The 25,468-nt window shown below is 47.3% G+C and overlaps 1 long non-coding RNA gene and 1 pseudogene across 1 annotated transcript; both read right to left on the bottom strand.

The window, feature by feature from the left end:
* Window positions 1–249: 249 nt before the first annotated feature.
* On the bottom strand, window positions 250–25,468 carry LOC119960408 (annotated as a pseudogene).
* LOC119960415 lies at window positions 7,052–9,543 on the bottom strand. Its single transcript, XR_005459408.1, has 3 exons — window positions 9,210–9,543; window positions 8,043–8,149; window positions 7,052–7,308 (listed from the first exon to the last, which is right to left on the bottom strand). It is a non-coding gene; the product is annotated as an uncharacterized LOC119960415 (long non-coding RNA).

Here is a 25,468-nt window from a genome sequence, read left to right as displayed (position 1 = left end):
TATTAGTAAATGGGCTGGAGTTTGTTATCAGCAGAAAGAGACCCAAATGAACATGGTTCAGTCCTGAATGTGAAGAACAGCAAAATCCAATCACTGTGGTTACTTGTGGCCACGTTGATGTCTCAGGAGGTGGGATGAAGTGGTGAATCCCTTCCCACACTTGGAGCAGGCGAACGGTCTCTCGTCAGTATGAACACGTTGATGGCGCATCAGATCTCCAGAACCTTTATAGCACTTCCTGCAATCTTGACATTGAAAAGGTCTCTCATCAGTGTGAACATGTTTATGCCTCAGCAGGTGGGATGAAGTCGTGAATCCCTTCCCACACTCAGAGCAGGCGAATGGTCTCTCCCCAGTGTGAATTCGCTCGTGTGTCTGCAGGTCAGATGACTGCGTGAATCCCTTCCCACACTGTGCGCAGGTGAATGGTCTCACCCCAGTGTGAATTCGCTGATGTATAGCGAGTTGAGATGAGTGTCTGAACCCAGTCTCACAGTGAGAGCACCTAAACGGTCTCTCGTCAGTGTGAACACGTTGATGGCGCATCAGTTCCCCAGAACTTTTATAGCATTTCCCGCATTCTGAACATTGAAACGGTCTCTCATCAGTGTGAACTCGCTGGTGTGTTTGTAGGGCAGATGACTGAGTGAATCCTTTTCCACATTTGGAGCATGTGAATGGTGTCTCTCCAGTGTGAACTGGCTGGTGACTCAGCAGGGCGGATGAGTGAATGAATCTCTTCCCACACTTGGAGCAGGCGAATGGTCTCTCCCCAGTGTGAATTCGCTGATGTACAGTGAGGTCAGATGATCGTCTGAACCCAGTCCCGCAGTGAGAGCATCTGAACGGTCTCTCATCAGTGTGAACACGTTGATGGCACTTCAGATCCTCAGAACCTTTATAGCATTTCCCGCAGGCTGGACATTGGAACGGTCTCTCGTCAGTGTGAACTCGCTGGTGATTCAGCAAGTGGGCTGAAAGAGTAAATCCCTTCCCACATTCTGAGCAGGTGAATGGTCTCTCCTCAGTGTGAACTCGCTGGTGTGACAGCAGGGCTGATGGCTCAGTGAATCCTTTCCCACACTTGGAGCAGGTGAATGGTCTCTCCCCAGTGTGACTGCGTCGATGCGTTTCCAGCTGGGATGGGGAAATGAATCCTTTCCCACAGTCCGCACATTTCCACGGTTTCTCCTCAGCGTGACTGCATTTGTGTTTCATGAGGCCTGATGATCGAGCGAATCCTCGTCCACACACACAACACATGTACGGTTTCTCCCCACTGTGAACGATGCTTTTTCCTTCCATGTTCAAAGTCCGATGATATTCAGGTTATGATAAATTGAGGACTCTGTCAGATCCTGATGTGATGCTTGGTTTGAGTTTCCGGACTTTGAAGCCTCCCCTTCGAACACCCTGTGAAACCGATTTAAAACAGAAAATAGGGAGTGAGAGAGAACCCACAAAATCACAAAGGCAGGTTGTGAAATTGAGCTGAATGAATCTGGTCATTTGTGGGGCCGGCTCTGGGAAAAAGTGACCATGAAAACTGCTGTATTGTCATAAAACCCAACTGGCCTCTTTGGGAGGAGAGAGAAAGAGGCGAAGAGGGATTTTCTATATCTACAAGACATAGCGAGAGAGTAGTTGGCAAAGCTTCATCAACAGTAATATTGATACTGAAACTATGCTTCCGGTGGCAATGATTAGCACTGCTGCCTCACAGCGCCAGGGACCCCGGGTTCAATTGCGGCCTTGGTGACTGTCTGTGTGGAGTTTGCACTTTCTCCCCGTGTCTGCGTGGGTTTCCACCCAGTGCTCAGGTTTCGTCCAATACTCCAAAGAAGGGAAAGTTAGGTGGATTGGCCTTGATAAATTGCCCCTTAGTGTCCAGGGATGAGCAGGTTAGGTGGGGCTATGGGGTTACAGGGACAGGGTAGGGGTGTGGGCCTAGGCAGGGTGCCCTTTCAGAGAGTCGGTGCAGACTCGATGGGCCAAAGGGCCTCCTTCTGCACTGTAGGAATTCTATGGTTCTAATTCTATTCAATGAATCGTTATAAAGCTCTGGTCACCACTCTTCAGGAAGGATGTGAAGGTTCTTGGAGAAGGTGCAGAGGAGATTTACCAGAATGGATCCAGCAAAGGAGGTTGAGGGGAGATTTGATTCAGGTGCACAAGGTTATGCCAGATTTCCATTGGGTGGACAAAGAAACTCTGTTTCCATTCACTGATCGTACAAGCAGTCGGGTCACAGATTTAAATTTTTGGGTAAAATCTGGATTGAACGATACAAGATCCTGAGGGATCTTGACAGGGTGGATGTGGAGAGGATGTTTCCTCTTGTAGGAGAATCTGTTGCAAAGTGAGTGGTCACCCATTTCAGATGGGGATAAGGATTTGTTTTTTCTCTTGAGGGTTGCAAGACAGGGGGTGGCACAGTGCTTAGCACTGCTGCCTCACAGCACCAGGGACCCGGGTTCAATTCCCACCCTGACTGTGTGGAGTTTGCACTTTCTTCCCGTGTCTGTGTGGGTTTCCTCCGGGTGCTCCGGTTTATTCCCACAGTTCAAAGATGTGAAGGTGAGGTTGAATTGGTTAGGGTTTGTATTCGCTGGAGCAAGGCAAGAATTATAGCTGGGGGAAAGGCAATTATGATGCTATTCGGCAAGATTTAGGATAGAACATAGAACATAGAACAGTACAGCACAGAACAGGCCCTTCAGCCCTCAATGTTGTGCCGAGCCATGATCACCCTACTCAAACCCACGTATCCACCCTACACCCGTAACCCAACAACCCCCCCCCTTAACCTTACTTTTATTAGGACACTACGGGCAATTTAGCATGGCCAATCCACCTAACCCGCACATCTTTGGACTGTGGGAGGAAACCGGAGCACCCGGAGGAAACCCACGCACACAGGGGGAGGACGTGCAGACTCCACACAGACAGTGACCCAGCCGGGAATCGAACCTGGGACCCTAGAGCTGTGAAGCATTTATGCTAACCACCATGCTACCCTGCTGCCCCTCATGTATGTATAGGATGTATAGGATGGGGAAGGAAACTGCAGGGGATGGGTACAATCGAAATGTGGAGCATTTTCGAGCAACAGCTACTGCGTGTCCTTGATAAGTATGTACCTGTCAGGCAGGGAGGAAGTTGTCGAGCAAGGGAACCGTGGTTTACTAAGGAAGTTGAAGCACTTGTCAAGAGGAAGAAGAAGGCTTATGTTAGGATGAGACATGAAGGCTCAGTTAGGGCACTTGAGAGTTACAAGTTAGCCAGGAAGGACCTAAAGGGAGAGTTAAGAAGAGCGAGGAGAGGACACGAAAAGTCGTTGGCGGATAGGATCAAGGAAAACCCTAAGGCTTTCTATAGGTATATCAGGAACAAAAGAATGACTAGAGTAAAATTAGGGCCAATCAAGGATAGTAGTGGAAAGTTGTGTGTGGAATCAGAGGAGATAGGGGAAGCGTTAAATGAATATTTTTCATCAGTGTTTATACTGGAGAAAGACAATGTTGTCGAGGAGAATACTCAGGTTCAGTCGACCAGGCTAGATGGAATTGAGGTTCAAAAGGAGGAGGTGTTATCAATTTTGGAAAATTGGGCCCCTGTCCCCTGGGCCAGATGGGATTTATCCTAGGATGCTCTGGGAAGCCAGGGAGGAGATTGCAGAGCCTTTGTCCTTGATCTTTATGTTATCTTTGTTGACAGGAATAGTGCCGGAAGACTGGAGGACAGCAAATGTTGTCCCCTTGTTCATGAAGGGGAGTAGAGACAACCCTGGTAATTATAGACCTGTGAGCCTTACTTCGGTTGTGGGTAAAATGTTGGAAAAGGTTATAAGAGATAGGGTTTATAATCATCTTGAAAAGAACAAGTTGATTAGCGATAGTCAACACGGTTTTGTGAAGGGTAGGTCATGCCTCACAAACCTTATTGAGTTTTTTGAGAAGGTGACCAAACAGGTGGATGAGGGTAAAGCGGTTGATGTGGTGTATATGGATTTCAGTAAGGCGTTTGATAAGGTTCCCCACGGTAGGTTATTGCAGAAAATAAGGAAGTATGGGATTGAAGGTGATTTAGCGGTTTGGATCAGTAATTGGCCAGCTGAAAGAAGACAGAGGGTGGTGGTTGATGGCAAATGTTCATCCTGGAGTTCAGTTACTAGTGGTGTACCGCAAGGATCTGTTTTGGGGCCACTGCTGTTTGTCATTTTTATAAATGACCTGGAAGAGGGTGTAGAAGGATGGGTTAGTAGATTTGCAGATGACACGAAGGTCGGTGGAGTTGTGGATAGTGCTGAAGGATGTTATAGGATACAGAGGGACATAGATAAGCTGCAGAGTTGGGCTGAGAGGCGGCAGATGGAGTTTAATGCGGAAAAGTGTGAGGTGGTTCACTTTGGAAGGAGTAACAGGAATGCAGAGTACTGGGCTAATGGCAAGATTCTTGGTAGTGTAGATGAACAGAGAGATCTCGGCATCCAGGTACATAAATCCCTGAAAGTTGCCACCCAGGTTAATAGGGTTGTTAAGAAGGCATATGGTGTGCTAGCCTTTATCAGTAGGGGGATTGAGTTTCGGAGCCACAAGGTCATGCTGCAGCTGTACATAACTCTGGTGCGGCCGCTCCTGGAGTACTGCGTGCAGTTCTGGTCACCACATTATAGGAAGGATGTGGAAGCTTTGGAAAGGGTTCAGAGGAGATTTACTAGGATGTTGCCTGGTATGGAGGGAAGGTCTTATGAGGAAAGGCTCAGGGACTTGAGGTTGTTTTCGTTAGAGAGGAGAAGGCTGAGCGGTGACTTAATAGAGACATATAAGATAGTCAGAGGGTTAGATAGGGTGGACAGTGAGAGTCTTTTTCCTCGGATGGTGATGACCAACACGAGGGGACATAGCTTTAAATTGAGGGGTGGTAGATATAGGACAGATGTCAGAGGCAGTTTCTTTACTCAGAGAGTAGTAGGGGTGTGGAACGCCCTGCCTGCAACAGTAGTAGACTCGCCAACTTTAAGGGCATTTAAGTGGCCGCTGGATAGACATATGGATGAAAATGGAATAGTGTAGGTCAGATAGGCTTCAGATGGTTTCACAGGTCGGCGCAACATCGAGGGCCGAAGGGCCTGTACTGCGCTGTAATGTTCTATGTTCAGAAGAATGAGGGGGGTCTCATAGAAACCTATAAAAAGTGGGTGGCGCAGTGGTTGGCACTGCTGCCTTATGTCACCGAGGACCCGGGTTCGATCCCGGCCGCGGGTCACTGTCTGTCTGGAGTTTTCACATTCTCTCTGTGTTTGCGTGGGTCTCACCCCCACAAATCCAAAGATGTGCAGATTAGGTGGATTGGACACGCTAAATTGCCCATTAATTGGAAAAAATGAATTGGGCACTCTAAATTTATTATAAAAAGGACAGTGATTGACTGTCAGGCAAACAACCTTTATCCCATTTTCAATATTTTTATATGCGCTGAAGAGAAATGTTCAAAAATATGTTTTACTGTCCCAATGATTTTCTAGACACCCAGGTATGAATCTCACCAAGGCAGAAGGTAAAATTTGAATCCATTGAAAGTTTACTGATGACCATGAAACCATTGTCGATTGTTGCAAAGACCCATCTGGTTTACTCCTGTCCTTCAGTGAAGGAAATCTTCTATCCTTACCTGGTCTGGCCTACATGTGACTCCAGATCCACAGTCAGCTTGTTGACCCTTAAAATGGTATTTTAGCTATGTCAGCTATGGTATTAAGAATAATGTGTCAGAGAAAGAGTGGATTTCAGCTCGATGACACTCGGCCAGACTAAATTTTCGTTCACAGGGTTGTGGAGCTAATGTCTCCATGTCATAAAATGGATCTGGAAGGAATGGGAAAGTATTCCAGAATGATGCCTGAACGAGCAGGTTACAGCCAGCAAGAAATGCAGAGGCTCGATGAGCCATATGGTCTCCACCCGCTTCCATTACTTGTGTTCTTGTGAACATCACTGTAAATCTTTCCATGCAGACACAACAGATGCAACAACCACCAGTTCATCGCCATCCTTCCCATATTCCAGGATTCCAAACACACTTTCCAGGTGACAATGATTTACTTGTACTTCTTGCTATCCAGTGATGTGTATTCACTGCTCACGATTTGGTCTCCCTGACACTGAGGAGATTAAATCTGGATTGGGTGACTGTGGAACATCACCATTCAGTCTGCAAACATAATCCTGAGTTTCTGATCATTTTAATTCCCTGCCCCATTCCCACTCTGCCCACAGCCTCCTGCACTGCTCCAATAAAGCTCAAAGGAAACTCGAGGAACAAACAAACCTCATCCTGGATCAGTCAATTTCTGACCTTCCAGACACAACATTCATTTCAGTGATTTCAGATTATAATCATCACTCCGATATTTTTAGACAGTTGGTGCTGGTAATGGTTCTGCTGTTGCCATTTATACCTCACCTGGACCTGTCTTTTATTCTCTTGTCCTATTAGTTTATTTACTTATCTCATTGTCACCCAGTTATGTCTTGCACCATTATCCCCTGTGTCATTTAATCACTTCAGCCTTGCATCCTCCCAAACTGTCCCCCTCTGAAATGGCCCAGCAAACCACTCAGTTCCAGGGCAATTAGGGATGGGCAACAAAGGCTGGCTCAGCCAACGACAGCCACATCCCAAAACACATAAAGGAATGTTAGCAGTTAGAAAGGCAAATGCAATGTTCGCACTCATTTCAAGAGAGCTACAAGATGAATGGGGATGAGAAACATATCAGCCATAATCGAATGGCAGGGCAAACTCGAAAACTTGATGGGCTGAATGGCCTAATTCTGCTTCTCTTTTTTTTAAATGAGGGGATCTCATAGAAACATTTGTAAAAAAATTGTTGGAATCCATCCCAGACCTGGATACAGATCAATTGATTCTTGGAGGAGACTTCAATTGTGTTCTGGACCCTAAATGGACTGGTCCAAGCTGATTCAACCACAACAAAAACATGAAAAAGGAATGAAACCAGACGGGCCACCCAGCATCGACCCAGGCACCAGAAACGACAACGGCAAACCCAGCAAAAGATTTTTAAAAACTGTTCCCATCAGTAGATTGTAAAAGGGACACAGATTTAAGATTGTGAACAAGATCTACAGGGGAGATAGGAGGTAGACATTTTATTCAGTGAGTGATAACGATATGGAATGCAATGCTTACACACAAAGGTCGATAATCTCCAGATCCTGATAACCCGAATTTGATGTGAGGATTGGTTGTGAGTTTCCTGTCTGCGAATCCCTTTCTGAGCTCCTGTGAAAGAAGTTTACAAAGGCATCACTGTCAGTCCAGAAATGAAAGATAAACATTTCTCCCGGTTTGAATTTGTTGTGTGTAAATCCTCCCCTACTAATCCCCTGTAAAAGGAGTTTCCAAAATTAATCACTGTCAGTCCAGGATAGAAATTCACAACATTCTCTCCGCCTGCTCCCGGGTCCAGGATGCCCGCTCATGCCCCTCCCCGGTGCACACTGACCCTCTTGCCATCAGCAGTCCCTTGATTTGACGGTGACATCTACTCGGGGTTGTGAATTTCTACCCTGGGTCTTCATGTGGCTGAACAGAGCCGCAGAGCTTTGGACACATGGGACAGGATGTCCAATGAGACAGTGAAATCCGGAGAGCAGGATTGGCTTCCTATTCTTTCCATCTCTGCCATCGCTTTGCATCGTCAATAAGACATTGGGACTCAAAGACTAATCCAGTTTGATAGACAAGTTGTCTCCATTCTGAACAATGGGGAACAAGCTCCTCCCACTCATTGAAACATCGCCCCGACAAAGATGACAAACGTGCATGCGCCCTGATGCACATCCAATAAAGATGGCGGGCGTTAACCCGAGCCGAACAAGAACTGCAGCTCTGCTCAGTACAAACTGGGTCCCAGAAACTCTTTTCCGAGGTTTGCAGCTTATAACAGTTTTACACAACGTTTCCGCCCACCCCCGCGATCTCTCGCTCCCTGCATATTGTTAAACGCCTCTCACCGATTTTGGAATTGATGCAGAACAGAGAATTTCACACTCAGCCAAAACTTCATTCACTGTAGAGGTGTGAACGGAGAATTCCGGCCTATGTTTCTGTCAGGATATTGCTGGGATAAAAGAAAAGTAAGAATTTGAATTGTATTTTTGTGTTTGTATTGAGATCTTTCCAACCTTCTTTCTCCAATATAATATAGTTAATTTTTCTTTGATTCTTAGTATTAAAAGTTAGGGCAGCACCACAGCACAGTTGCTTCACAGCTCCAGGTTCGATTCCCGGCTTGGGTCACTGTCTGTGCGGTGTCTGTACGTCCTCCCCGGGTCTCCGTGGATTTCATCCGGGTGCTCCGGTTCCCTCCCACAGTCCAAAGATGTGCAGTTTAGGTGAATTGGTCATGATCAATTGCCCTTAGTGTCCAGGCTACTGGGTTACGGGGTTAGGGTGGAGGCGTGGCCTTGAGTCGGGTTCTCTTTCTAAGGGCTGGTGCAGACTCGATGGGCTGAATGGCCTCCTTCAGCACTGTAAATTCTATGATTCTATGAAGACGCCCTTCAACATCGCCATTACCCAGACTGCGCATGCTTCAATCACAACGGGTCCCGCTCATCATTCACTCCGACTGATTGGAGGACCAGCCGTCCTCACTCGGTCCTCCTGACCTGTCCCATCTCTTCCTATTGGTCGAGAGCTGCCGTCAATCACCCAGGCATTGTGACGGTTACAGATGGTGAGAGCAGCCGCAGGCTCAGGCTGACTGGCTGATTGTCCAATAATAACAGTGAGAGTCTCAGTGGGACAATCAGACAATAATAGTGGAGATGGGGCCCAGAGGGGACACAGCAAAGGATTCACTCACTTTGAGAGTAACAAACACCGTGTCTGATCTAATAAGAGTCAGACTGCAGTGTGTGAGTGAACACATCATTGGATCCAATGTAGAATCATAGAATCCCTACAGTGCTGAAGGAGGCCATTCGGCCCAGTGACTCTGCACCGCCCCTCATTCACTCCGATTGGTTGGAGGACCAGCAGCTCCAGGTCAATCCTCCAGTCCCGCCCCTCCTCTTCCCATTGGTCCAGAGCTGCCGTCAATCATCCGGTCATTGTGACGGTTCCAGATGGTGAGAACGGCCACAGGCTCAGGCTGACTGGCCAATAATAAGTCTCACCAGGATCCTGAAGCACCGCATTGGTTACATCATCAGGGGGGCTCCTGAGCTCCGCTAATCAAAGATGGCGGCCGTGGAACTGGGCCTGACATTCGATAAAAGCTCCGCAGCTGCAAACACATGACTTGCAGGGACTTATTCCGGCTTTGTGAGCAGCAGGGGGTGTTTATGAAGCCTTCACTCCCTCCCCACCCCGACTCCCGGCTCCATTCCTCCCTCCGCCTCACCGACTCTCACCGCCCCAAACAGCCGCTCCCGCACTCGCATACCTCCAAGCAAAATGACACTGCGCATGCTCCAGAGACAGCCCAGCATTGCGTCTGCGCACTGGGCTCCTGTGGAGCACAACCACAGCCGCAGTGATTGTTGGGTAATAGCCGCACCATTGACACCCCAAACTTTAAATACAAAATAACTTGGTTATCAATTGATAAAAATAATCAAACACATTATTGTCAATGGTAATCTGCTATTCAGTATTTCTCAAAATGATTAAATGCTGCTCTCCTGTGGAACAATGCAGAACCTAATGTTTTTTCCCCAATGGGTCCTCCCTCTCCTCCTCAGAAGATGCAAACACTTACTGGGTTCCATAAGACCATAAGACATAGGAGTGGAAGTAAGGCCATTCGGCCCATCGAGTCCACTCCGCCATTCAATCATGGCTGATGGGCATTTCAACTCCACCTACCAGCATTCTCCCCGTAGCCCTTAATTCCTCGCGACATCAAGAATTTATCTATCTCTGCCTTGAAGCCATTTAGTGTCCCGGCCTCCACTGCATTCCGCGGCAATGAATTCCACAGGCCCACCACTCTCTGGCTGAAGAAATGTCTCCGCATTTCTGTTCTGAATTTACCCCCTCTAATTCTAAGGCTGTGCCCACGGGTCCTCGTCTCCTCGCCTAACGGAAACAGTATCTTTGCGTCCACCCTTTCTAAGCCATGTATTATCTTGTAAGTTTCTATTAGATCTCCCCTTAACCTTCTAAACTCCAATGAATACAATCCCAGGATCCTCAGCCATTCCTCATATGTTAGACCCGCCATTCCAGGGATCATCCGTGTGAATCTCCGCTGGACACGCTCCAGTGCCAGTATGTCCTTCCTAAGATGTGTGGCCCAAAACTGGACACAGTACTCCAAATGGGGCCTCACCAGAGCCTCATAAAGGCTCAGTAGCACATCGCTGCTTTTATATTCCAACCCTCTTGAGATAAATGACAACATTGCATTCGCTTTCTTAATCACGGATTCAACCTGCATGTTTACCTTTAGGGAATCCTCGACTAGCACTCCCAGATCCCTTTGTACTTTGGCATTATGAATTTTCTCACCGTTTAGAAAGTAGTCTATGCTTGGATTATTTTTTCCAAAGTGTAAGACCTCACATTTTCTCACGTTGAATTGCATCAGCCATTTCCTGCACCACTCTCCCAAACTGTTTAGATCCTTCTGCAGCCTCCCCACTTCCTCAGCACTACCTGCCTGACCACCTAACTTCGTATCATCGGCAAACTTCGCTAGAATGTCCCCAGTCCCTTCATCCAGATCATTAATATATATGGTGAACAGCTGCGGCCCCAACACTGAACCCTGTGGGACACCGCTGGTCACCGGCTGCCATTCCGAAAAAGAACCTTTCATCCCAACTCTCTGCCTTCTGTCAGACAGCCAATCCTCAACCCATGCCAGTAGCTCACCTCGAACACCATGGGCCCTCACCTTACTCAGCAGCCTCCTGTGTGGCACCTTATCAAAGGCCTTTTGGAAATCCAGATAGACCACATCCACTGGGTTTCCCTGGTCTAACCTACTAGTCACCTCCTCAAAGAATTCTAACAGGTTCGTCAGGCACGACCTCCCCTTACTAAATCCATGTTGACTTGTTCTAATCCGACCCTGCTCTTCCAAGAATTTAGAAATCTCATCCTTAACGATCGATTCTAGAATTTTACCAACAACCGAGGTTAGGCTAATTGGCCTATAATTTTCCATCTTTTGTCTTGATCCTTTCTTGAACAAGGGGGTAACAACAGCGATCTTCCAATCATCCGGGACTTTCCCTGACTCCAGTGATATTTGAAAGATCTCAACCAACGCTTCCGCTATTTCTTCAGCCACCTCCCTCAGAACTCAAGGATGTAGCCCATCGGGGCCAGGAGATTTGTCAATTTTAAGACCTTTTAGCTTTTTTAGCACCATCTCTTTTGTAATGGCAACCATACTCAACTCAGCTCCCTGACCCTTTATAATTTTTGGGATATTACTCATGTCTTCCACTGTGAAGACAGACGCAAAGTACTTATTAAGTTCTCCAGCCATTTCCTCGTCTCCCATCACTAGCCTTCCAGAATCAGTTTGAATTGGCCCAATGTCTACTTTGGCCTGTCATTTGTTTCTTATGTATTGAAAGAAACTTTTACTATCATTTCTTATATTACTGGCTAGCCTGCCTTCATACTTGATCCTCTCCTTCCTTATTTGTCTCTTTGTTAACCTCTGTTTGTTTTTGTAGCCTTCCCAATTTTCTGATTTCCCAGTGCTTTTGGCCACTTTATAGGATCTCTCTTTTTCTTTGATACATTTCCTGACCTCCTGTGTCAGCCATGGCTGTCTAATCCCTCCCCGGATAATCTTTCTTTTCTTGGGGATGAACCTCTGTACAGTGTCCTCAATTATGCATACAAACTCCTGCCATTTTTGCTCTACTGTCTTCCCCACTAGGGTCTGCTTCCAGTCGATTTTCGCCAGTTCCTCTCTCATGCCCTCGTAATTACCTTTGTTTAACTGTAACACCATTACATCCGATTTTGCCTTCTCTCTTTCAAACTGCAGACTGAACTCAACCATATTATGATCGCTGCTTCCTAAGTGTTCCCTTACTTTAAGATCTTTTATAAAGTCTGGTTCATTACATAGCACTAGGTCCAGAATAGCTTGCTCCCTTGTGGGCTCCATGACAAGCTGTTCCAAAAAGCCATCTTGTAAGCATTCCATGAATTCCTTTTCTTTGGATCCACTGGCTATGTTATTTACCCAATCCACCTGCATATTGAAGTCCCCCATGATCACCGTGACCTTGCCTTTCTGACATGCCTTTTCTATTTCCCGGTACATGTTGCGCCCCTGGTCCTGACCACTGTTAGGAGGTCTGTACATAACTCCCATTATGGTTTTTTTGCCTTTGTGGTTCCTCAATTCTACCCACACAGACTCCACATCATCCGACCCTATGTCGTTTAGTGCCATAGATTTAATTTTGTCCTTAACTAACAAGGCAACCCCACCCCCTCGGCCCACCTCCCTGTCTTTTCGATAGGTTGTATATCCTTGGATGTTTAACTGCCAGTCCTGAACCCCCTGCAGCCATGTCTCTGTGATGCCTTCCACATCATAATCATTCACGATGATCTGTGCCATTAGTTTGTCTACTTTGTTACAAATGCTACGAGCATTCAGGTAAAGTGCCTTAATGCTAACTTTCTTATCATTACAGATATTGGAAGTCCTAAGATGTCCAAAGTTATCCTTCCTTTTTGTTGCATTCCTAGTCTGCCTCAAGCTTAAATCCACCTGCCTACATGTTATCCTCCTGCGTATCTTGCCATTTAACTCCATGCTCCCTGTCGCCTTCACTTTCCCTTCCCCAAAACTCAGAAGTTTAAAGTCCTGCTAACCACCCTATTTATCCTCTTCGCTAGAACACTGGTTCCAGATCGGTTCAGGTGGAGACTGTCCCAACGGTACAGATCCCCCCGGTTCCAAAACTGATGCCAATGTCCCATGAAGTGGAATCCCTCTTTCCCACACCAATCCCTTAGCCACGTTCAATCCCAGTATCAGTAATTCCTCCATCTTCTTCCCTCTTGCTCGTGATACTGAATGTTCAATGTTTTCTAGAATGATCCAGCACAGATGTCACTCGGAACACCATGTCTATACTGACCCTGTACAAGAGCTGCCACATTTCCTGGTTAAATTCCATTTGCCACTGTTCTGCCCATATGACCCACCCATCTGTATCATCATGTAATTTAAGGCTTTTCTCCTCGCTAGTTACCATACCAACAATTTTCCATCTGCAAACTTATCGATCATACCTTCACATATTTCAAGACATCGATTTTATATATAATTACTATTGGTGACTGAGGATGCACCGGATCTCTATCAGCACCTGAACCTGTGCTTCCTTCCTTCGAGAGCTTTAATAACTCTGGAGAAACAATGCTGAAAAAGCTGGGGCGGAATTCTCCGCCACCCGGGAATCGGGGGAGGCGGGAATCACACCGCACCAGTCGGCGGGCTCCCCACGGCGATTCTCCAGCCAGCGATGAGCCAAAGTCCCGCCGCTGACAGGCTTCTCCCGCTGACGTGGTTTGAACCACCTCTGATGCTGGCGGGAGCAGGCGGCGCAAGCGGGCCCGGGGTCCTGGGGGGGGGGACGCGGGGCGGTCGAACCCCAGGGGGTGTCCCCATGGTGGCCTCGCCCGCGATCGGGGCCCACCGATCGGCGGGCGGGCCAGTGCTGTGGGGGAACTCTTTTTCTTCCGCTGCCGCCACAGCCTCCACCATGGTGGAGGCGGAAGAGACCCCCCTACTGCACATGCGCCAGGATGACATCAGCAGTCGCTGATGCTCCGGCGCACGCGTGGCCTGATGTCGGCCGGCGAAGGCCTTTTGGCCAGCCGTTCGCTCCGGCTGTCAGGGCGGAAAGGCCGTTCGCGGCAGCCGGCGGGGAGCCAAAGGCCGCTCGTGCCTGCCGGCGGAGCAGGAGCCACTCCGGTGCGGGCTGAGCCCCTAAAGATGTGGAGAATTACGCACCTTTTGGGGAGGCCCGACGCCAGAGTGGTTGGCGCCACTCCGGTATGCCGGGACCCTCTGCCCTGCCGGGTAGGGGAGAATACCACCCCTGGTGTTCTGGTCAAGGCTAATAAGTGAGTTCTGCTTTGCCTGTCTCTGAATTTACTCCACTCCTGTTCACTCCCCACTTATATAATACGCACTGACCATAATGACTGGGAAGAGTTTAGAACATAGAACAGTACGGCACAGGACAGGCCCGTCGTCCACGACATTGTGCCGACCATTTCTCCTAATCTAAGTTCAACCTAACCTACACCCCTTTAATTTACTGATGTCCATATGCCCAAAGTCCCAAATGACTCTGACTCCACCACCTCTGCTGGCAGTGCATTCCACGCAACCACAACTCTCGGTGTAAAGAACCTACCTCTGACATCACCCCCATACCTTCCTCCAATCACCTTAAAATTATGTCACCGCGTGATAGCCATTTCCGCCCTGGGGAAAGGTCTCTGGCTATCCACTCTATCCATGCCTCCCATCACCTTGTACACCTCTCTCAAGTCACCTCTCTTCCTTCTTCACTCCAGTGAGAAAAGCCCTCGCTCCCTCAAACTTTCTTCATAAGACATGCCCTCCCGTTCAGGCAGCATCTTGGTAAATCTCCTCTCTACCCTCTTCAAAGCATCCACATCCTTCCTATAATGAGGCGACCAGAACTGGACACAATATTCCAAGTGTGTCTAACAAGGGTTTAATAAAGCTGCAGCAAAACATAAACTCAATCCCCCTGTTAATGAAAGCCAACACACTATATGCCTTCTTAACAACCCTATCAACCTGGGTGGCAACTTTGAGGGATCTGTGTATGTGGACCCCAAGATCCCTCTGTTCCTCCACACTTCCAAGAATCATGCCTTTTAACCCTGTATTCAGCATTCAAATTCGACCTTCCAAAATGAATCATTTCACATTTATCTAGGTTGAACTCCATCTGCCACTTCTCAGCCCAGCTCTGCATCCTGTCAATGTCCTGTTGTAACCTGCATCAGCCCCCTACACTATCTACAACTCCCCCAACCTTTGTGTCATCGGCAAACATACTAACCCGCCTTCCACTTCCTCATCCAAGTCATTTATTAAAAACAACAAAGGGCAGAGGTCCAAGAACTATCCCTGCAAGACACCACTGGTCATCGACCACCAGGCAGAATACTTTCCATCCACTACCCGCTGTATTCTATTGGCCAGCCAATTCTGTATCCAGACAGCCAGATTTCCCTGTATCCCATGCCCCCTAACTTTCTGAATGAGCCTACCATGGGGAACCTTATCAAATGTCTTACTGAAATCCATATACACCATATCCACTGCCCAACCTTCATCAATGTGTCTCGTCACATCCTCAAAGAATTCAATGAAGCTTGTGAGGCATGACTGACTATCTTTAATCAAACTATGGTTTTCTAAGTAATCATAAATCCTATCTATCACAATCCTTTTCAATAATTTGCTCACCACAGACGTAAGAATGATGGGTCTGTAATTCCCAGGGATTTCCCTATTCCCTTTCTTGAACAAGGAAACAATATTTGCCTACCTCCAAACATCTGGTACTACTCCAGTGGATAGCGAGGACACAACGATCATCGCCAACGGCACAGCAATCTCCTCCCTCACTTCCTGTAGTAACTTGGGTATATCCCGTCAGGCCCAGGGGACTTGTCTATCTTGATGCTTTTCAAAATTTCCAGCACATCCTCCTTAATGTCAACCTTGTTCGAGTCTATCAACCTGGTTCGCACTGCTCTCATGAGCAACAAGGTCCCTCTCTCTCGTGAATACTGAAGCAACATATTCATTTAGGGCCTCGCCCATCTTCTCACACTCGTGGCATGAGTTCCGTCCACTATCCCTGATCAGCCCTACTCTCAGGATATTGGTGCCTGAGATGAACATTTGAACTGTTTCGCACAGTCCTCATATTTCCACACGTTCTCCATGATGCCTGTGTCCTGTGTCTCTCCAGGTTGGATGATCAGTTGAAGCCTCGTCCACACAGGACACGTGCATGGTGTCTCTCTGCTGTGAATGGTGTGATGTCAGGCTGCGTAACTGGTTCCAGTTATTATCATACAGATGGGTGACTGCTAGGAAGGGCAGGCAGGCAGTGCAGGAATCCCCTATGGCTGTCCCCCTCTCTAACAGGATTACCGTTTCGGATACTGTTTGGAGGGATAGCCCAGTGGGGAAAGCAACAACAGCAGCCTGAACAGTGGCACCACAACTGGCTCTGTTGCTTAGCAGGGGAGGGCAAAGTGCAGGAGAGCGATAGTTATAGGGGACACGATAGGAAGGGGCACAAATAGGTGCTTCTGTGGACAGGAAAGAGACTCCAGGATGGTACGTTGCCTCCCTGGTGCCAGGGTCCAGGATGTCTCTGAACGAACACAGGACATCCTGAAGGGGGAGGGTGAACAGCCACAGGGATATCTTCCGGGACAGGTATAAGCTGTACAAGAAGGACGTGTTGCATCTAAACTGGAGTGGCACCAATATCCTGGCTGGGAGGTTTGCTCGAGTCATTCGGGAGGATTTAAACTAGTATGGCAGGGGGGTGGGAACCAGAGCGCAGAAGGTGTAATAACTGAAGGGGAATTAGAGAACAAAAATAAGAGAACCACATCACCCTGTCTGCTCAAACACAGTGGTTTGAAGAGTATTTGTTTCAACGCCAGAAGTATAGCGGGGAGGCAGATGAACTTTGAGCACTTATTAGTACTTGGAATTACGATGTTGTGGCTATCACAGAGACATGTTTAAATGAAGGGCCGGATTGGCAGCTGAATGTTGGAGGATATAGATGCTTCAGGAAAGATAGAGAGGGATGTTAAAGGGGTGGGGGAGTAGCATTACTGGTTAAAGAGATTATAATATTATGAAGGGAAATATACTGTAAATGTCAAAACTCCGAGGAATATAGAAAGTCAGAGAGAGCTGTGTGTGCATGTGCACAGATCTTTGAAGTTGGCAGCACAAATAGACAAGTTACTCAAGAAAGCAGACGGATTGCTTGCCTTCATTGGACAGGGCATCAAGTATAAAAACTGGCAAGTCATGCTGCAGTTGCATAGAACCTTGTTAAGGCCACACTTGGAGTATTGTCCACAATTCTGGTTGCCAGAGTACCAGAAGAATGTGGAGGCTTTGGAGAGGTGCAGAGGAGGTTTACCAGGATGTTGCCTCGTCTGGTGGGGGTTAGCTATGTGGAGAGGCTGATTAGACTCGGACTGTTTTCGTTAGAAAGACGGAGGTTGAGGGATGACCTGAAATAGGTCGACAAGATTATGAGGGGCATGGATAGAGTGGATGGGCAGGCACTCTTTCACAGGGTGGAGGGATCAGTCACCAGGGGGCATAGGTTTAAGGTCTCTGGGGCAAAGTTTAGAGGAGATGTGCGAGGCAGGTTTGTTAACGCAGAGGGTGGTGAGTGCCTGGAACGCATTCCCAGGCGAGGTTGTAGAAGCAGATATATTAACGGCGTTCAAAAGGCATCTTGACAAACACATGGATAGGGTGGAGTTAGGGATACGGCACAAGGAAGTGCTGAACGTTTTGCCAACGATTGGTATCATGACCGGTACAGGGTTGGAGGGCCAAAGGGCCTGTTCCTGTGTTGTATTGTTCTTTGTTCAAAGACCCTGTTCAATGTGGGAGAAACAGTTCCCGTGTTCAAAATGTGGATGACGTTTTAGCCGATGGTCTGACCTTTCGAACAATATGTAGTCACACTGGAAGAAACCTTGGAAATCTGGGCACTGTGGAATAGATTTAATCAGAGCTGGAGATTCATCGACCTGTTCACACTGAGGAGCGACCATTAATGTTCTCCGTGTGTGGGAAGAGATTCACTCAGTTCACCAGCCTCACTTCATCATGGTCAATCTGTACTGGACCGTTACCAAGTGCAATGTATCTTTCCTGAGGTTTGGTGGCCAGTACAGAACACAGTTCATGGAAGAAAAGACAGCAGGAATTTCTCTAATCTGTGATTTACAAGGGCACATTCTTGGTTCCCAGCAGTTACGTTTCTTCAGTAATTTCTTCATTTTCCCTAAACTACCCTGCCTGTTAATTCTATTATTTCTGATAATTCCATTACTGTAGCTATAAACATCACACATTAGAATTTAATCTGTTCCATTATTCACTCTGGTTTAAGTTTATGTTGAGGTTAATAACAGACAAACTCTGTCCTCTCCCCAATCCGATTAGTTTCCCATGAGTGGATTCTGTGGAATGGAATGTCTTATCAACGTTTCCATGGTGACTTGTCTGCAGTGAAGGAATGTCTTATCAGCGTTTCCATGGTGACCTGTCTGCAATGAAGCGCCTGTTTGAGTTTCTAACTCAGACTAAACTTCTCTCTCCCATAACACACATGATATCAGACATTGGATGTCAATGTATTTCAGCCATGTTTTGTTAATATCTCCAAAACCCTAAAAAGAGTTCAGATACACAAATGTTTAAATGTGGGAGGACAAGTTGATAAAGTGTTTCAAATACACATGGGATCCAAGGTTTTATAATTCTGGGTGTGGAGTACAAAAGGACAGAGGTCATGTAAACCTGTACAAATCATTGGTTAGGCTGCAGTTGGAATATTAGATCAGGTTTTGGGGATATTACACCAGGAAGGATGTTAAGGCCATGGAGAGGGTGTAGAAGAGATTCACTGAGATGATCCCAGGGAAGAGAGGATTTAGTTACCAGGACAGATTAGAGAAACTGGGGCTCTGTTCATTCAAACAGAGGCTGACTGGAGATCAGAGGAAGGGGGGTTTGATTCCGGCCTCGGGTGACTCTGTAGGGTTTGCACTTCCTCCCCGTGTCTGCGTGGGTTCCTTCCGGGTGCTCCAGTTTCCTCCCTCAGTCCAAAGATGCACAGGTTAGGTGGATTGGCCATAATAAGAGACTTCCTCCGAGTGTCCAAAGGTTAGGTGGGGTTACGGGGATGGGGTGGAGGAGTGGTCCTGAGTGGGGTGCCGTATTGGAGGGTCAGTGCAGACCCGATGGGCTGAATGGCCTCCTTCTGCATTGTAGAGATTCTATGGAACAGAAAAAGACACATGAAATATCAAGCAGACTACAACAATGTTCAGGATTCTCACTGCCCCTCTGGGCCTGCAAGTGGGGGGGGGGGGGGGGGGGGACGGGACAGTGGGGGGACCGGTGATGGTTTCTCTTATCTCTGAATTAAATTTTATTTTTAAAGTGAAGGGTGTCTGTACTGGAGAATCTGAGTACCAAGTGCCAGCTTGAACCATTCTCCAATCAGTTACAGCACAGCTCCCTCTACGTTGCCCCATGAAACACTCCCAAGGCTGATACAAAATGGTGTTAGATACAGAGTAAATCTCCCTCGATGATGTCCCCATCAAACACTCCCATGATCGGTATAGCACAAGGTTGGGTACAATGTAAATGGTCCTCTGCACTGTCCCCATCAAACAGCCCCAGGACAGGTACAGCATACCTTCTGGAAATCCAGATAAAGCACATCTACAGGTTCCCCTTGTTACTTCCTCAAACATCTTGCTAAATTAGTCAATCACGATTGATTCCCTGAACCCATTTTCAAACACTGTGTCAAAAGAAAATTCAAATCTCCTCTACCCCTCTGGCTCCTTTGCCAATTACCTTAGACGGACTCACTTTCTGTTAAAGAGCCTGTCAACCCCTCTCACCCACTTTCCCGAAAGTGAACAATTTTAATCAGGAAAAGTCCACCAAATTCAAATATTTTCTGTTTAAAAGTTTATTGATGAAATAGAACATGGTTAAAAAAACTGACGGAAAATTACTTGAGGATCAAAGACAATCAGAGTAACAGGATGTTCACAATGTTCTGGACCCAAATAGTTCCCTTCAGCTCCTCTGTACCCTGTCCCCGTGACTCCCCGCTTTGGACACGGGGGCACTGAACCCTGGGGTCACGTCACTATCAGTCCCGGTCACCCTCTCCCATAAAGGTCAGCAACTTCTTAGAAAAAATCAAACTCCCAGTCAACAAATTAAAGGATCACACAACGGGACTTCAGGTTTTATGAGTTTTAATACAACAAACAAACAAACTAGAAGCTACTTTCAGTCAGAATCCTACACATTAAACTATAAACTAGAACCTTGCCCTTTTTCACAATCTAGAAATACACTCCACGATTATAGTTACTCTGCCTTATAAATCGAAACTTAATTGTCTCAGAACCTGTCCAAAGTGATGATTCATTCCCAAGGTTCATTTACTTCAGTTCTTCAACCAAGACACCGAGGAAAAAAAAGGGAGAATAGAATAGAATGTGAACTAGCAAAATACATAAAAATGGACAGTAAAAGTTTCTGTGGCTACGTAAAAAGGACATACTGGCGCTGGAGGGTGTGCAGAGGAGATCCATCACGTTAATCCCAGAGCTGAAGGGGTTGGATTATGAGGAGAGGTTGAGTAGACTGGGACTGTACTCGTTGGAATTTAGAAGGATGAGGGGGGATCTTATAGAAACATTTAAAATTATGAAGGGAATAGATAGGATAGATGTGGGCAGGTTGTTTCCACTGGCGGGTGAAAGAAGAACTAGGGGACATAGCCTCAAAATAAGGGGAAGTAGATTTAGGACTGAGTTTAGGAGGAACCTCTTCACCCAAAGGGTTGTGAATCTATAGAATTCCTTGCCCAGTGAAGCAGTAGAGGCTCCTCCATTACATGTTTTTAAGGTAAAGATAGATAGTTTTTTGAAGAATAAAGGGATTAAGGGTTATGGTGTTCGGGCCGGAAAGTTTAGCTCAGTCCACAAAAGATCAGCCATGATCTAATTGAATGGCGGACCAGGCTCGAGGGGCCAGATGGCCTACTCCTGCTCCTAGTTCTTATGTTCTTATGTTTGGCTCAAAGGTTTGCCCATTCCAGATAGAGTCAGGAGAATTTAGAATGAGGAATAGAGATCTCTACAGCCACCTCATTCAACACTCTGGGATGTAGATCATCAGCTTTTGGGGATTTATTCACTTCCAACCCCATTAATTTCTCCAGTGCTACTTTTTCACCAATACTAATCTCTGTCAGTCCCTTGGTTCTCTGGTGTTTTGGGGACAATTTTTGTATCTTCCTCTGTGAAGACAGACACACATTGTTTATTTTCTCTGCCATTTCCTTACTCCCCATTATAAACTGTCCTGTATCCGCCTGGAATGGACCCACATTGGTCTTTGCTAATCTTTTCCTTTTCACATTCATGTAGAAGCTTTTCCAGTCGGTTTTTATGTTTCTCACCAGTTTGCTCTCATCAGTTTCTTGGTCCTCCTTTGCTGAATTCTAATGGCTCTCATGGAATCTTTAACTTTTCTTGTTCGCCACGGTTACATTACTTTTCCTGTTGGGTGTTTGATCCTTAAAGGAATCTATATTTGTTGTATATATGTGAAATACATAGAACATAGAACATAGAACAGTACAGCACAGAACAGACCCTTCGGCCCTCGATGTTGTGCCGAGCAATGATCACCCTACTCAAACCCATGTATCCACCCTATACCCGTTACCCAACAACCCCCCCCCCCATACCTTACTTATTTTAGGACACTACGGGCAATTTAGCATGGCCAATCCACCTAACCCACACATCTTTGGACTGTGGGAGGAAACCGGAGCACCCGGAGGAAACCCACGCACACACGGGGAGGACGTGCAGACTCCGCACAGACAGTGACCCAGCCGGGAATCGAACATGGGACCCTGGAGCTGTGAAGCATTTATGCTAACCACCATGCTACCGTGCTGCCCACTTTTTTAAAAAGGCCATTCACAACTGGACAGAGGAAAGGCACACTCAAATCAGGAGGATGAACTGACCGATTCACTACTGGAGAGGGGAAATACAACCTCACAACTTAAATTACAAATTGCAAAAATCCCAGAGGACCATAGGCTGCTCTCCCCTTTGACAGAGAGAGAGCTGACTGGAGGTGATTTAACCCGAGGGTCAGCACACCTCAGGCGAGGGGCCTGGTTGAGAAGGCCGGGCCTTCATGAATAAACCCAGCCAGTACGAGAGTTGAATCCTCACTGTTGGCCTTGCTCCGCATCACCAACCAGTTGTCCAGCCAACTGAGCTAACCAACCCCTGATAAATTAGGTATTCCCTGTACCAATCAGTTTCCCAGTCCACCTCAGACAACTTGCCCCTCATAACCTGATAGTTTCCTTCTGTGAGGAACACCCAGATAAACAAAAGAACCATGCAACCACCAGGGCCCATCTCCATGGCAACGTGGCACGCTTTGGGGGGTTTGAAACAGAAATGGAAAGAACATATCTTCACACTTGCAACCACCCTTCCACCCTTGTGATCCTTGTGCAATTTGAAGCCAGGTATCAGCAACAAGGCTCAAAGAGCATCAGCCCACTGGAGGCAAAGTGGTGAGACCGGCCAGTCCAGCAGAAAGAAACCCTCCGACCATCCCCACTGACCACCTGTCAGAATGAACAAAATGCAGTCCTGGGTGTAGAGCGGAAACAATAACAGCAGAATCCAACCCCTGTAATCATTTGTGAAATTGTTGGTGTCACAGAAGGTCCAATGAAACATGTAATCCCGTCTCACATTGTGGGGTGGACAGCGTCTCCCCAGTGTGAACTCGCTGGTGTGACTGCAGGTTGGATAACTGAGTAAATACTTTCCCACACCGAGAGCAAGTGAATGGCGTCTCCCCAGTATGAACTCGTTGGTGTGTCTGCAGGTGAGATAACTGAGTGAATCCCTTCCCACACGGAGAGCAGGTGAACGGCCTCTCCCCAGTGTGAACTCGCTGGTGTGTCTGCAGGTTGGATAACTGAGTAAATCCTCTGCCACACTGAGAGCAGGTGAGTGGCCTCTCCCCAGTGTGAACTCGCTGGCGAATCCGCAGGTGAGATAACCGAGTGAATCCCTTCCCACACTGAGAGCAGGTGAATGGCCTCTCCCCAGTGTGAACTCGCTGGTGTGTACGCAGGGTGGATAACCGAGTGAATCCCTTCCCACACTGAGAGCAGGTGAATGGCCTCTCCCCAGTGTGAACTCGCTGATGTTTCTGCAGGGTGGATGAATCACTGAAACCCTTCTCACACTGAGAGCAGGTGAATGGCCTCTCCCCAGTGTGAATTCGCTGGTGAATCCGCAGATGAGATAACCGAGTGAATCCCTTCCCACACTGAGAGCAGGTGAGTGGCCTCTCCCCAGTGTGAATTCGCTGATGTTTCCGCAGGGTGGATGAATCAATAAATCCCTTCCCACACTGAAAGCAGGTGAATGGCCTTTCCCCAGTGTGAACACGTTTGTGTCCCCGCAGGGTGGATAAGTGTGCAAATCCTTTCCCACACTGAGAGCAGGTGAATGGCCTCTCCCCAGTGTGAACTCGCTGGTGTGACTGCAGGGTGGATAGCCGAGTGAATCCCTTCAAACACTGAGAGCAGGTGAATGGTTTCTCCCCAGTGTGAACTCGCTGATGTATCTGTAAGGTGGTTGAATCACTGAATCGCTTCTCACACTGAGAGCAGGTGAATGGCCTCTCCCCTGTGTGAACTCGCTGGTGTGTCTGCAGATTGAATAACTGAGTGAATCCCTTCCCGCACTTGGAGCAGGTGAACGGCCTGTCCCCAGTGTGACTGCGTCGATGAATCTCCAGCTTAGATGGGAATCTAAATCCCTTCCCACAGTCCTCACATTTCCATGGTTTCTCCATGTTGTGTGTCTCCAGGTTGTACAATCAGTTGAAGCCTTGTCCGCAGATACAACACGAGTATGGTCTCTCCCAGCTGTGAATGTTGTTATGGTTTTCAGGCTGTGTCACTGGATAAAGCTCTTTCCACAGTCAGTTCACAGGAACACTTTCACTCGGGTGTCTGTTGTGTGGGTCTTGGTGCTTTTCCAGTCACACTGATGGTTGAAATCTTTAGCTGACAGTTCGGAAAAAGGTTTCACCTTCTAGATTCAAAGGTTGGAGATATTCAGGTTCCAAGGAATCGAGTAACTGTCAGATTGAGACGTGACGATTGAGATTTCTGTCTGTAATTCTTCCTCATCTAATATCCTGTAAAAACAATTTACAAAATTCATCACTGTCAGTACAGGATAGAAACTCAGAACAGACAATTCTAGTTTCTATGTGACATTTTTTCCTCTCCCTTATTCCCTGAAAGCTGTAAATCTCCATCCCACACACTCCCTCCATTCTCATTCTGGTGTATCGCCGTTGAGTAGCACAGTGGTTAGCACTGTTGCTTCACAATTCTAGGGTCCCAGGTTTGATTCCCGGCTTGGGTCACTGTCTGTGCGGAGTCTGCACAGGTCCCCATGTCTGCGCGCGTTTCCTCCGGTTTCCTCCCACAGTCCGAGGACATGCAGGTTAGGTGGATTGGCCATGCTAAATTGCCCCTTAATTGGACAAAATGAATTGGGCACTCTAAATTTATTTTTAGAAAAGAAAAAAAAGTCTCGATGAACCAGAGGAGAGAATCCTGAACATTCAGCAAGATGCCTCCGTCGAAATTCAATCCTTTGAAAACCAGCCGAGTGGCTGGTGGAGGTACTGGAGGATTTGGAGAACCGAGGGTCAGAGAAAGAACATCTGAGTCATTGGCCTGTCAGAAGGTGTGGAGGTAAGGCTCCCATTAGGGTCTTTGAGGACCGGCTGCCATGCTGGGCGCCATGGTAGCACAATGGCTAGCACTGTTGCTTCACAGCATCAGGGACCCCGGTTCAATTCCCAGCTTGGGTCACTGTCTGTGCAGAGTCTGTATGTTCTCCCTGTGTCTATGTGGATTTCCTCCGGGTGTTCCGGTTTCCTCCAACAAGTCCCAAACAAAGACGTGTTTGTTAGGTGAATTGGACATTCTGAATTCTCCCTCTGTCTACCTAAACAGGCGCCGGAATGTGGCGACTAGGGGATTTTCACAGTAACTTCATTGCAGTGTTAATGTAAGCCTCCTTGTGAGACTAATAAAGATTATAATGAATGGGCCAAAGGCCCTCTTTCCGTGCTGTAAAATTCTACGACTCTAAAGATAGAGGTGGTATAGGGAGGGAGGGAATGACTTTATAGAGAAACTGCCAAAACCAGAACATTCACCAGCTCTAAGGACTCACCTTCGCTCCCTTTCCAATCTGAAGGCAGCCTGAGCTGGATTTACATTCCCCTTAATTCATCATTGCTGGGTGATAATCCTGTACTTCCTTACCTCACACCACTGTGACAGCACCTTCACTACACAGACTGCAGCAACTGACCAAACATCACCTTCCCAGTTATTCCTGAAGGCACCGCCTTCCCAACCTGGCCCCTTGCCTGAGGTGTGGTGATCCTCAGGTCACATCGCCGCCGGTCAGCTCTCTCTCCGGGGACCAGGCCCTGCGTCAC

Source organism: Scyliorhinus canicula, unplaced genomic scaffold (genome assembly GCF_902713615.1).
Source record: "Scyliorhinus canicula unplaced genomic scaffold, sScyCan1.1, whole genome shotgun sequence".
NCBI classification, from domain to species: Eukaryota; Metazoa; Chordata; class Chondrichthyes; order Carcharhiniformes; family Scyliorhinidae; genus Scyliorhinus; species Scyliorhinus canicula.
Note: the sequence above shows the minus strand (reverse complement) of the source record. Positions and strands in the feature narration are given on the sequence as shown.